At 33.9% G+C, this 14,057-nt stretch overlaps 1 protein-coding gene across 3 annotated transcripts in view; it reads left to right on the top strand.

Moving 5' to 3' along the window:
* The window catches only part of ARHGAP15 (Rho GTPase activating protein 15), a 619,068-nt gene that overhangs the window by 404,362 nt on the left and 200,649 nt on the right, over positions 1-14,057 (top strand). The gene's annotated exons all lie outside the window — the stretch shown is intronic.

Genomic DNA, 14,057 nt, shown 5'->3' with positions numbered 1-14,057 from the left:
GATGGCTGTATTATTACACAATGTACCCTTGAACACTGTGTCTGACCTCTAATGCCCTCTTCCTGGCAAAGCTGCCTCAGGAAGATCATTTTCACCTGAGTTTAAAGTATTACCCTGAGTACAGTTGCTTTAAAATGTATCAATAATTTAGCATTAAATGGCTTTGTCTCCTGTTAAGGTATTTTTAAGCATCAGGGAAGAAAGGATTTTTGCTTGTTTGGTTTTGTTTGATACATCAAAGAGAGACAAAGGGAGTCATACTGCCACCCCTAAAACCTGCTGTGTCCCCAAGCTTAGAACCCTCCTTCTCTCTAGAGGTTTTGTTTGTAGCACACTTTGCTTTAAGCTTGAAAGAAAATAAGGTCATTATTTTCTTTTAATATTTTGGCCAATAAAATAATAGAAATGCATTTGTTTCTGGGAAGAACTTTTGTTAACAGTCTTAGGTAAGGTGTGCTTGAAAACTTGCAAGTGGATTGGGTGTCCAGGGTCTTATGAGTGAACCATTGTTCAGGGCCATGTGTCTCCAGCTAAAGTGAATATGCCTTGAGCTGAGTTCCCAGGGAGACTTGAGGCACTAGAGAGATGAGAAGTGTTGTCAGATGGAGCCACTGTCTACACCCAGCAGTTCCACACACACTGCAGGTGCAGAAAAATGACACAACGGGAGAAGCCCCCAGGACTGTTTTCTGCAACCCTAACTAGAGAGTAAACAGCCCTCATCTTCAGAGATCTCATGATTCCAAGGAAGAATGATATGCCCCTTCACAGAGTTTCATTCTGTAGAGCAAAGCTTTACATGGATTTATGTAAGTTCAGCTTTTGAAACTTAGTTTAGAACATTACACTCGCCTACAAGAAAAATTGTATAAGCTGTCCCTGAAGAAAGATAGATTATTTATTACATTTTCTATATGATGGAAATTGTTATAATGATAAGAATAAATCATGTTTAAGGATAAATTGTGTTGAGTCAAGTTGAAAAATGTGCCCCTTCTCCTCCAAATCTTTAAGTATAGTAAAAACACTCCATTTCTCTGTGTCTTAGTGTATCTGAAAATATCAGGAAATCTGGGCAGGGTAGGCATATGGATAATAGCACTACCCTTTTGGATTAGCTTGAAACCAAAATGGTTTCAAATTTTTATCTCTGTCTTCTTTCATTTATATCTTCTGTAGCACTTCAAGAGTCCACTGTAATGACTGATCATGGATTTTCTCCCATTATTCTCAAAATTCAAAATATGCCAGTCATTGGGGGAAATGGGAAAATTAAGACACTATTTACATTTCATGCAATGGAAAACATTAAGTATATTTATAATTTGATTCCTTACCCTTAAGACAATCAAATATATGAGGTAGACATTCAACAAATACTGTATTAATGGACACCAACTTATATAACACACCTTAGTTTAGTATACCCTCTTTCCATGGCAACAGATTTTTAAAAAGATAGATGCCAATTATGTGTCTATGTATATCACACACAAATATTTCAATAAGACTTTTGACCTAGACCTATGTGACAAAATCATCCAGAAGCAGGAAATCTGCTTTGTATTATTACACTAGTGCTAGATGAGTTTAAATAAGGGAACAACTGGTATTGGAATTCCATTTTTTAAGCCAACAAGAAATTTTTTAAGTAATTAGAGTGAGTGCAGTTCTTTCCTAGATGGTTAACAGCCCTCAAGCAGTCAAGAATGAAGCTGAGAAAATAGGCCTTTCCTATACCACAGAAAAGAAACTTTTGCAAAATCTCTACTTATAGTGTGTTAATAGAATCAGGAAAACCAACTATGCTAGCTCAGGGCTTTTACCTATACATTTTTTGTGTGCCAGTTCTAATCATGAGTGACAATAGTACAAACTGTCCAGGGACAGTTAGAGCTTCTAATTGGAGTACATGATTATGTCTTTTCAGCTCTGTTTCAGAGGCCTTATACTTGTATCTCCAAATCTGGGTGTGATTTGTCCAGTAATGGGATCATTGTACAACACTTAAATTTTGAGATTTCTACTGTGTCTCATGAAAATTTGGAATCTGATATCATGGGTCTTAAGGCATCTTCTAGCAAAGCTAGATACAAAATAGAGCACTCAAGGAGACAGTAAATTTATGATGTTAACCCAGCCTTTTACAAGTTAGCCTATGAAAATATAAAAACATGTCAAAATAAAAAATGCAACCTTTGCTATAATATTTTGGTAATAAAATAAATATTATTACTGTCATCTAGTCTCAAGAGTTATATATGTATATTTACACACATAAATATACATACGCATATTATAAAATATTTGGGAAATTAATAAAATAATACATAAATCTAGAATTATTTTGATAACCCCACTATACAATTATATAGATAATCATTGTTAATAATGCAGTGTTAATAATATAATATATAATATTATATATTACAGGTATAAAAATATATATAGCATACATTGCTTAACTGTTTAAGATATAATGTAAAGTTCAATATATGTCATATTCATATTTATTTCTCAACTTGGCTACAGAGTATATACCAACCTGAGTATATTGCTCAGATGTGTTGTATATGAGAAAATATTTAAAGATGCAGGTGCCATTGCCACTAGAACATGAACTTGCATGTGGGATTCATTCACTCATAGTGCCTGAAAAGAATGCTGACACCAGCTCTATAATAACTGGATTGTGTATTCATTGTTCTTTGCTCTATGTATCCCCAACACCTAGCACACTTTTGCTGCATAGTGAGTATTTAATAAACATGTGTTCAATGCATAGAGAGCTGGAGTTCATTAACTCAAAGCCTTTCCATCCAGAATATATTGAAATTTTTCTCTCCTTCCATTTAATGACAATTCAGCACAGGTCCATCTGCCAAACAGGGAGGATTACGCAATAGTCCGAACTTCATGTTTAGCAGAAGTATTAACAATCCCCGAGTGACATTCTCTTCCATATTCTCAAAAACATTCTTTTTTGTGTTCCCTGAGAAAAGGAAACTTCGTTGTTTCAGTGCCATCTGCTTCATGGTCAGGAGCATCTTCTTCTGTGACTAGAAAGAGTCTAACCATACCAGAATTTCTGAGCAGTTTGGGAGAGCATCAAGAAGTTGAAAAGATCTAAATAGGACTCTGCTTATGGTTAATATGCTCAAACAGGTTTGTAGGCTATTTTGCTTTTGTGTCTGGAATTCAGTTTACTTAACCCACTTTAGAAACAGCAGCCAGAAAGTGTTCTTTCTCACCTGAATGCTTAGCAGAGCAAGCCATCAAAACCCTCCAGGAAGTGTCTAGCCCAAGGGTCTGAATTAGAGGCACCTCCCCAAAGAAGATCAAAAGTTATGCTCCACCAACACAGAGACACTGAGAAATGGTTGAATGTGTTCTAAATTAAACTGCCCTGGTGGTGAGCCGGGATCTGCCAAAATCTTTCAATTAATCACTTTTACCTTCAGGGCAGAGTTAGGCCTGAGAGTATTTCAATAGGTTTTTATTGGAACAGGGTTATTTCAGATATTAAACTATGTTGCACAAAGTAAAAATAATGTTATTTTTAAGTTGCTACTCTTGTTAAATACAAGTTGGCAAGCATTCTTGGGGTCTGTATTGTGTCTGTGTGTCTGTGTATGTGTGTGGCTTTCTCCTGGGCCATACTCATTTTTGATTTTAAAAAGTGAATAGCAATGAATTAGTTGGTAAATATATTCCTATAACCATTTTCATTAATGTTATAAATAGTAGAAGGTTTTAAGTGTATAATTCTCTACAATACAATTGAGAGATTTTTTCCCTCCATCTTCAGCAGTAAGTTAATTAGAATCACCTGCATTTCCTTGGGTGGACACCAAATGGATTGCAAACAAAAACAGATTAAAATAGCTGCTGCAGCTCATGGCATACAGATGACAAGATTCACAAAAAGGACAATGAGGCACTGAAAATGTTTGCTTTTCAAACAATTTTAGAGGAAATTTAGCTCTTGCAACTTCTCTGTAAAAGCTGCTTGTAAGTGTTTTGCTGAAAGGCTAGAATAGCTTTGTTTCTGATCCCTTGATGAGTGAGAGAAATGTTTAAGAAAGATCACTTTACAGAGAGATTCAGGCTGAAATGCGATGACTGTGATTCAAGCCAAGCCAAAAATTACAGTTCAGAATGAAAGGGGAGGTACGTGGTTTGGGAATCCATTTTCCCACATTCCTGAATCTCAATCATCCCAGCCAATGTTTAAAAAAAAAAAGTCCAGTGGAAAACAATGAGGTCACTTTGTTTAGATATTTTTAAAAATAGGTGTGGGAGGATTGAAAAGAATGAGCGCAAATATATGAATTTTAAAGCAATGTCTATTTCATGTATGGTGGGATCAAAGGTGTGATTTAATGTAACTATTACGACTTCACCACAGAAGGAGCCATTTTTCAGTGTTTTCTTGTTTGTGTATGTAAGCCTTTTATTTCTTGCCTTTAACTTATGAAAGAGTTTGTTGCTCAATTTTAAAAAGAAAAAAGTATATGTGGGCATAGTCTGCAGATTTCTCCTTCCTTGGCTCCAAGTTCTCCTTGTGAATAGTGTATTCAACTTACATTGGCATGTTTGCTTACAAACCACCAGATGATAATGGTTGACCAAATTCAAGTATTTATTCCTATTACTCATATTTATTTTAAAGAAGCACTCTGAGCAAGGCACATGAAAAAAAGAATGATTTATTTATATCAACATAATCACAGCATAACATAACAATGAAACTCATACATAAAAGAATCTCAGAGAATGATATGAAATGAACCAAACACAACCTCTAACTTCAATATCTTCCAGACACATGAAGTTTTCCTTAAAGACAAGAACTCTCACTTGATAATAATCACAATCATTGGCTGATATTGGTCTTTAAGACTGATTTTTAAAAAGAAGAAACATGTAAGAGAATTTATCAAAGACTATTTCCAGACACTTTGGTTCCCACATTCCAGAAATCATTTCAGTTGATTATTGTTCGTCTTATCAAATCAAGGGTATGAGATGTCCCAGTGAAATTTCACAGGCAAACTCAAGGTTTTTCTGAGATGCCTTTTTACTTTGAGATATTTCCAGAGCCTGGCATAATTCTATGAATTTTATTTGTCTACCATGCTACAGGCTTTATACTGTTAGGCCCCAAATCCCTAGTTGAGTTTAGACAGACATGTAAGAATTAATGTATAAGAAATGAGGAAGTGCATGAGGGATAACATCCTTAGAGTCTCATTTCTTCTATCCTGGCATTAAGCAGTGTGTGCAAATGGCTTCTACCAATATCACACTAACTAGGTTGGAACTTGTTTTTCTCTTGTAATCTGTAAATTAAAAGGCATGATTTTGAAGACAATTGGTCCAATAATAAGTCTGGATGGAATATAAGTTGAATTAAATGTATGGAAGTTTTATGTGAAAATAAGCCCAAACATAAAGAAATTATAGCCAAACATAAAGAAATTATAGCCAATGGAATCTAGGTTTTAGCTCTCAGTAGGCATGTGAGTTTTCACAGCATCCTTTATATACTACTCTTTACATTTCTGGACCTGAAGGGTATGGATAAGTATCTCTGATTATGAGAAAATTCCTGAAATATTATGGCAAAAACTAAGTATAAAAATAAGGGAAAATTTTCAACAATGAAGAATGATGGTGTACATTGAGGACAGATGACTTTCATGTTCCTGGTAACATTTAAACAATTCGGTGTGATTTCCCTCTATTTATTAAAGTGCCCAGTATCTTCCTCTGGGAAACTAATGCAATACATAGTTTTCCAACAGTGAAACTCTACACAAGAATATTTAATAATAGTTAGAAGCAAGATAGCTGGCCCTTTCTCCCCCCACACAACCCCCAATCAATATAGTCACAGATCTTTTGAAGGCATGAATGGTACAATACAGAATCGCTAATATAACCAGTAACACACTTAACACTTTGAGATATTTTGTCCTTTTCCCCTCCCAAATTTAAGTTTGTCTCCTCAGGTGACCAAAAAAGACAAGTCTAACTGGGAGATCAGGACTGGATAGACCTGAAACTATGAGATAGATAGATAGATAGATAGATAGATAGATAGATAGATAGATAGATAGATAGATAGATAGATAGATAGAGATGCTTTAGCTAGGACTTAATCCATTTTATTATCCAGTATAACAGTTTAAATCAATTGAGAGAGGAGGTTTATAATGATCTTAATTCCCCAAATATTCAATGAAAAGTCCTTTGCAGAAAAACGAACCTCCCTCTTTCTGACCCAAGATTCTCTAATGTCCTAATATCATGTATCTTTTTTTTTACTCTGTGCTCCTCCCATGCTAGGATATTTATTTAAATCTGGAATTTGCCCCTATCTAATACTGGCTACACAAACAATACAAGCTAATGTTTATTTATTAGCATCACAGATTCTAAGCTGTTTTCTCAGAAATTAAAAAAAAAACACCCTTCTCTTAGTGACTTCTTTTCAGTCTAATATTTTTTTTAAAAAACTAGCATAAAATACTTGCTATTTCCTCATCTTATGAGGATAAGTTTTTTCTTTTCTTTATGAATTGACTATAAAATATATGGTAGATGAAAACATTTAATTCATGAGTGAGTAATCAAACATTGATTGTTACTCAACTCAAACAAAGATAGTGAAGAAAAATTAATAAGACTTTTCATATCTTTTTTTAAGATTTCATTTTTATTTATTTTTAGAGAGGGGAAGGGAGGGAGAAAGAGAGGGAAAGAAATACCAATGTGTGATTGCCTCTCATGCACTCCCTACTGGGGACCTGGCCTACAACCCAGGCATGTGCCCTCACTGGGAATCGAAGCAGTGGCCCTTTGGTTTATAGGCCAGCACTCCAGCCACTGAGCCACACCAGCCAGGGCAAATTTTCATACCATTTTTGAAAAAAAAAAAGGAAAATGTGTTGCCATAGTTGCCTGATGAAACAAGAATTTATAACAGAGATACAAGGATTGTAGGAAAAACTATTAAATTGAGATGAAAATTATAAACAAAAGACTAATGAAACAAAGAGAAGAGAAACTTATATCAATCTCAGTAATGAAAGAAACATTGGAAAAAGTATAAATTACAATAGGAACTTCTGTAAGCCAGAAAAGTATAGGAATGAGAAAATGAGTGGTACACTGATTCTAAACTCTGGTTTAGGTGTATTTCCCCAGCATTAAAATTGGAGACACATAATTAGTATTATAAATATTCATAATTTAATAACAGGTCATTAATGTCCTTGTTGCCAATAAAGAAGAAAATTATCATATAGCAGTGTCTTTACAATCTAATAACACTTTTGCTTTTGGCATTAAAAAGTCCATTTTTATGAAAAACAATGCAGGCCTCCATTTAAATAGACAGACTAAGAAAACATGTCTGATTCTCCTTCCTTCAAAAAAAATCCCAATGAAATAATAGAAAAGATGTGTGGAAAAAATATATAATAATGGTGCTGAAAACAGAAAAGGTGACATCAACAGACCAGAAATAGAAATTCCAGGAAGACAGAAAGCAGATGGGATCAAACAAGTAAAGAAATTATAGCAGAAGAAACACCATTCCCAGACACCATAATTAAGCACAGTTCTTTCTGGGGATGTCCTAGAGAATATCGAAAATTGGAGTTAACACATAAAAAGAGCAGAAATTGGCAAGAAGATGATTAAAAAAGTAATTTACTAAATATTGGATCTAACATCTGGGAGAGCCGGATCCTGCTCCTTTTATCCTGCACCAAGGAAGCACTTGCAGCAGCTGCTTGAGCCTGAGAACGAGTTCTACAAAGACAGAGGAGAGGACACTGGCATTTGAGAAGGATGGTGGTAGAGAAGGAGTTATCTCAGGTCCTCTACGACATGCACTGGGTAAGAGAGCTTTGCCTAGGAGCAAAATAGTTCACATACTCCATATTCAGAATAAAGTCCTCCTTACTTTGGTAACTGAGAAATCTCTAGCTACTGTCTGCTCATCACCCATTCACTTTACAGGAACCTGTCATTCAGCCTGTCCATGTAAAATTTAAGTTAGTTGAGAGGCAGGAGGGTAGAGAGATGTGTTCAAATCTAACTATTTTTTTAGTCATATGTGTAATCTGATATTCGAACAACATTCATTCTGAAGAAGTTCTAGACAGAGAAGAGAAACAATGGAGGGAAGGAAAAGAAAGTGTTTTCTGATTGAAAGATCCTAGATGTGGGGATATCTGAGTGAAATTTTACTTCCATCAGTTTAAAGAGAAAATCTTTTCTTCTTTTAAATCTTGAACAACAAAGCAATTTACCTATAAGCCATTGAGAATCAATTTAATATCAGACCAGACAGCAACAGCACTAAAAGATAATGGAACATTATTTTTCAAAATCAGAAAATTAAAAATTCATGAAAGTCAAATAAATATTCAAATTGATTAATTATGAAGCAAAATAAAACAGTCATTGAGATGGAAGAAGTAAGAAAAACTTACTAATTACTTTTTTTAAAAAAGAACTCAAAAATAAATTCAAGTATAACAGTGGAATACAAGAAAGGAACAGTAGTTGACTCTGACCTGGAGCTTCATTGTCCAATATGGTAGTCATAAGCCACATGTGGTTGTTATTTAAAATTAAATAAAAGAAAAATTTAGTTGCTCAGTTCCATTAACCACATTTCAAGTGCTCAGCAGCCAGCCATATGTGGCCAGTGACTACTGGCTTGTGTAGTTAATATATAGAACATATTTATCATCACAAAAAGTTCTATTGGAAAGTGCTTAATTTGAAAACATAAGAAACCCAGAAAGGATGCAGAAGAGGATACACTAGACCTTGACTTTTAGGAGATCTCCATTATGAAACAAAATTTTAATGTTGAATACAATCACACTCCTTTAAAAAATAGTGACTAACATAGTGCATAGTTAGATCACAAGATACTTATAAAGCATAAAGTAAAATATTCTAAACGTGGAATAAAAAGACAATAACAAAAAGAATAAAATTGGAAGTGATGAGGAAGAGAAGAGGAAGGAAGAGGAAATGTACCAAGTTCCTCATTTTTAATAGCAAAAGGTAATCTATATATTGAACATAGAAATAGACAAATGTAACTAATAATAACAAAGAGAAAGAAGGTGTGTGTACAAGTAACTGTCACTCACTCTAACTTTTCTGATAGGGAGTCAATAAATACCATTCATTGGTAGTTATTATCATTATTATTATTATGTAAATTAATAAACATAAATGTGATACATTAACATAAAATGAGTAACAACAAAAAGAATTAAAGCAGAACTGTTAACAATGACTACCTTTGAACAGCAAACTAGACTAGGTACTAGTTTTCATTGCGTACTCTTCTGTGAGTTTTCATTTTCATTTTTACCAAGGAAGTGCATTGCCTTATGGTGAAAAAAAATCTATTTAAAATACCTACTACACAGTCATAAGGTTTTTATATAGAATAATATTATTCTTGTTGGAAAATCAGAATTGTGTCAACTATTTCCTAAGGCAATTATTCTTGAAGGATGGGCATCTCACAAGACATTAGTGAAATCAGCAATAGATAAAGCATAAATACCAACCATTGAGACAGAGTCAAAATGAAATTTAGAGATTCAAATTATATTCTGTACTCTCAGTCATTGACTTTAAAGTGTGTGAACAATTAATTTAGCAATAAAAGATTGGAAACATTAATTTAGAGAAGGAAATTTGTGCCACTCAGATTGGCACAAAACCTCCCCTCATATTCAGCTCTGAACCCAGCAGGACCTTCAGAAAGACAGAAAGAAGTGTGCAGCAGTCTTCAGGGCAGCCTGGGTGTTCCTGCGCTCGAAGGTTCTTACCAGAGGGTAAAGCAGAACACCAAAGTGTTGCGAGAATGGCTGTTTTTACGGTAGCTCTGGCCTCCTGGGAATTAGGAAGTGCCATAAATCTCAAGAGAGGGACTGTTTGTACAAAATTCCCAGCCCACATTTCAGACTCAAGAGGTGCTGATGCATTTCTTTTATGTTCTAGAAAAACAAGCAGGCTTTGGGGGAACACTTCTCAACCAGGCTCAAAATTCACATCTTCATAATTTATCCATCATTTGTGCTACCAAGAATGCTATCCAATCTACAGTTTGCAACTATTTTTAATGGGCTCATCTGCATTGTTAAAAACTACCTTGTTTTGGCAGATAAACCAGTCAACTCTGGAAACAGTGCTGGTTTCTTAGATTTCTTTTTGGAAAGTGTCTTAAATTTATGGTGGGAATTATTCATGGCAACTGCATTCTTTCCATTGGGTTTAGACCATCATTGGGTCTAATAACTCCTAATTGTGTGTCTATTCTAGTCTAAGCTTCTTCAGAAGAAAAAGGGTGGGAAGATTTTTGAAACTCCCCTACAGCAATACCTGGGGATTCTTGTCAACGGTAAACACTATTTTGAAACTTCAGAAGGTCCACTGATGAACAAAATCCACATTTGGTGAATGTGGATTTCTTCAGAGAATTCTCATTGCTGCCGTTAATGCTAGTCCAATTTTTTAAAAATGAAAAATGACATAGTTTCATCGTGTTCCCAAGGTATTTTTAGCATAACAGGCAAAATTCCTGTCAGCATTCACAGTCATGGTATTTTCTTGAAAGAAATACCTCTCAAACTGATTTTTCTCCAAACACCACCAAAGTACAACATGGGTACCTTGAAGATATTGCACATTTAAAAATTGTAAGAGGTCTAATTATATTTCCAAAATAAGTAGTTTCCAATCCAATGAGGATAATGTGGTCATGAGAAGGATGTCCAAATCCATCAATTTACATTGGTTTGGTTTGGCACAACTTTTAAAGTTCTTGGAGAAAAAAGAGGATGGCACGTGAACCATTGTAATTTGGGTAATATTCCCAAACCTTGGGGTTTGCCATTCTGTGAATAATTCAGGGGAAAGCTAATCAACTTCCTGACTGTCCCTATATAATTTATAACTGCTAAAATTCACTGATATGTTCCAGATTATTTTGCAAAATGTAATACACTCCCTTTTAATATGTGCTTGTCATTTTCACTCTATTTATGTAATTTTAAAAGTATGATAGCAGGGGAGCATGAACCATTGAACGCAGGAGCCGCTAATGTCAGAGATCGTTATCCTTCACAAGATAAATGGTATCGATATCTCTGCGTCTGAAGGGCTTGGAAGTTGTGTGAAGTCAGATTCAAACTGCATTCAATATGTTTTGCTTTACTTCTTTTTACTTTCTGGTTTCTATGTTAAGCCACAAAGCAGCTTCTCCACTGTGACTTAGTTCTACAACCACAGTGGTGGCACTGGGCTGAGATAGCCTCCCTATCTTCTTTCCCAGCCCCTCCATCTTTGTATCCCAAAAGATAATTAGGTTATTAATTTAGGATGAGGCTGCTTTGTTTTAATAGTATAGCACTTTTTCAATTGCTCATACATAATATATCTAACCCATACTGCTCTTTCAAATGTTTTTGATTACTGAGCTTGAAAAGAAAAAAAAAAACTACCAAAATTTATTAAAGACCAATGGGGCACTTCTTATGGTGTAACTATAAATTCATATAAGAGAAAAAAGAAAGATTTTTGCTACTGAAGAATTTTAGTAATTGAAATTCAGTATATAACTCTAGACAACATGTGCATTTCAATAACGTATAAAATAATGTTAGAAAAAAAGAGCCCTAGTTTCAAAATAGAAATATACTTGGTTTTATACCTCATATAAAGAGACATGCATATTAAAGTAAGGTTTCAGAGGAATCTTATTTACAACTAAAATATGTTGAAATTAAAGCAGTTTCGTTTACTAATAACCTCTGATAAGGGTCCAACTAATTAGGAAAACAAAAATTAATTTTAAAAATACATATAGTAAGCTTTCTCTTTTTTATTATCATAGAAGTTGACATCTCATCTATAATCATTATTTTAAATAGGGCAAATTTGACTGATTCTTTTTTAAAAGCATTAAGATTTCTCATTTGGAGAATGTAGACCTACATATCCCATTGATGTTTTTATTTTCTAAAATATTCTGTTTCTCAAAATCCTTCAGAGCAACTGATAATTCATGGAAAATATCAGGATCACATTCATTTGGCCATACTTTGTTTGTATTGGCAAGCAAGAAAGCGTTGTTCACCATTTGTAGTTCTAAGTGGCCTTTGACTACTTTCAAATCCAAAACTATTACGAAAGGCCCCAAACTTGCTGTTTTGAACATATTTCTATAGATAATATGGAGCCTCTAAAGGTGATTTTAGAGAATTCCAAAATATTTTCCTTAATGGCCCATGTTTCAAAAAATTAAGCATAATCCCAACAAGGAAAACTTTGAAAGGGACACATTCACTTGAATGGATAAGTTGTAATATTTTTAAAATCTATCACATTTTTAAAAGTGATGTTTAAAACTAAGTACCCAATACCATCTAATGACAAAGCAAGAAAAAAATGGTTAATGAATTATAAAGTTCTGGATATATGTGCATAAATTAAATAACAACATGGTTCTATACCAAAACTAGAAATCAAATATTAGAAAAATGTTAATTAAGATGACTGTCATGTTTAAACTGTGAAATGTATAATGTACTTAAAGCAAACAAACTGGAGTATCTTTTGATTAGTGGAGCTATATTGTGCATCAGGAAAAAAGAATGTATTTTTATTAATGTTTATGTTTTACACTTTAACTATACACTAAGTATCCAACCTTATTTCAGTTCCTCACAAATTCATAGTTCTCAGGAAAGGACACAGTCTTGGCAATTTATTATTAAATTATTCTAGAAATACAAAACTCACACTAATTAGTGCATTTACTAATAGCTATTCTAAGTTACTCTGCAGTTTATTACATAGAAGAGCAGCAACCATTGTGAAGATCACTCTGCGGGGAAGAACTTTAAGGCAGTAAAAATACTTTGTATGGCACTATAATGATGGATACATGTCATTATGCATTTGTTCAGAACCATAGAATGTGCACTGAGATTGAGTCAGGATGTAAACAATAGATTCTGAATGATTACAATGCATCAATGCAGGTTCACCAGTTGTAATAAATGTGCTCCTCTGGTGAGGAATGTTGATAATGAGAGAGGCTATGCTCATGTGATAGAAATCTTTGTACCTCCCTGTTGATTTTGCTATAAAACTAAAACTGCCCTAAGAAGATAGTCTTGTAAAAGTAATGAATAATTAAAAAGAAATAATAGCAAATAAAATAAAAGCAATGAGTGACTGTTTTTGAATTATGCCATTAATACCAATGTTAAATGTTTTGTTATTCTATCCTGATTCACTGATGAAATATTTTGCACAATGACAGAAATTTCCTAAAATAAAGTATGTAAAAACAGAGATGGTAAACAATGAAAAAAAAGCTCATTTCATGTCAGTAAAGAGCTTTACAAAGACTTTATGCTATTACACTATGATAATAATTTCTACCAATTTATTTAATACTTACAATTGTAAATTACAATGTTCAGCCATAGCATTGCACCGCCTTAGAGACTCTGCTGAGATGGCGACCTCTGTACTGGCCAGTCATGTCACCCCAGTTCCCTAAGGGCATGGACACATCAAGGAATATATACTCCTGGCATTAAAATTATATTATCAATATTTTAGGGACAATGATAATGCTTGAATGTGTTTCTCTTTTCATTTTCCTGTTTCTTTATCTTCTTGATAACTCAGTATTATAAATAACTATATGCTGTAATAGATGTGTGGAAAGCAGGTGGTTGATTATCCAAAGCCATTGCCAGCATAAGTTATTTTGAATTATAGATGACCAGTTTTAAAATAATCTGAAATTAATTTCACCATTTTGTAAAGGATTCCTTTTTATTTCTCTCCACCTATAACAGGGCACCCCATTAACTATAATACACTACAGACTATCATACTGATTGCATATCTGGAATAGAAACTTCATACTATAATCATCAAGTCAATACATGTTACTGAAAACACCTTAGGTTATTCTATCTTCCCAAGAAAGA

Source organism: Phyllostomus hastatus, unplaced genomic scaffold (assembly GCF_019186645.2).
Source record: "Phyllostomus hastatus isolate PE091 unplaced genomic scaffold, TTU_PhHast_1.1 phas_contig_1, whole genome shotgun sequence".
NCBI lineage: Eukaryota > Metazoa > Chordata > Mammalia > Chiroptera > Phyllostomidae > Phyllostomus > Phyllostomus hastatus.
This window is presented reverse-complemented; position numbering and strand designations above follow the sequence as displayed.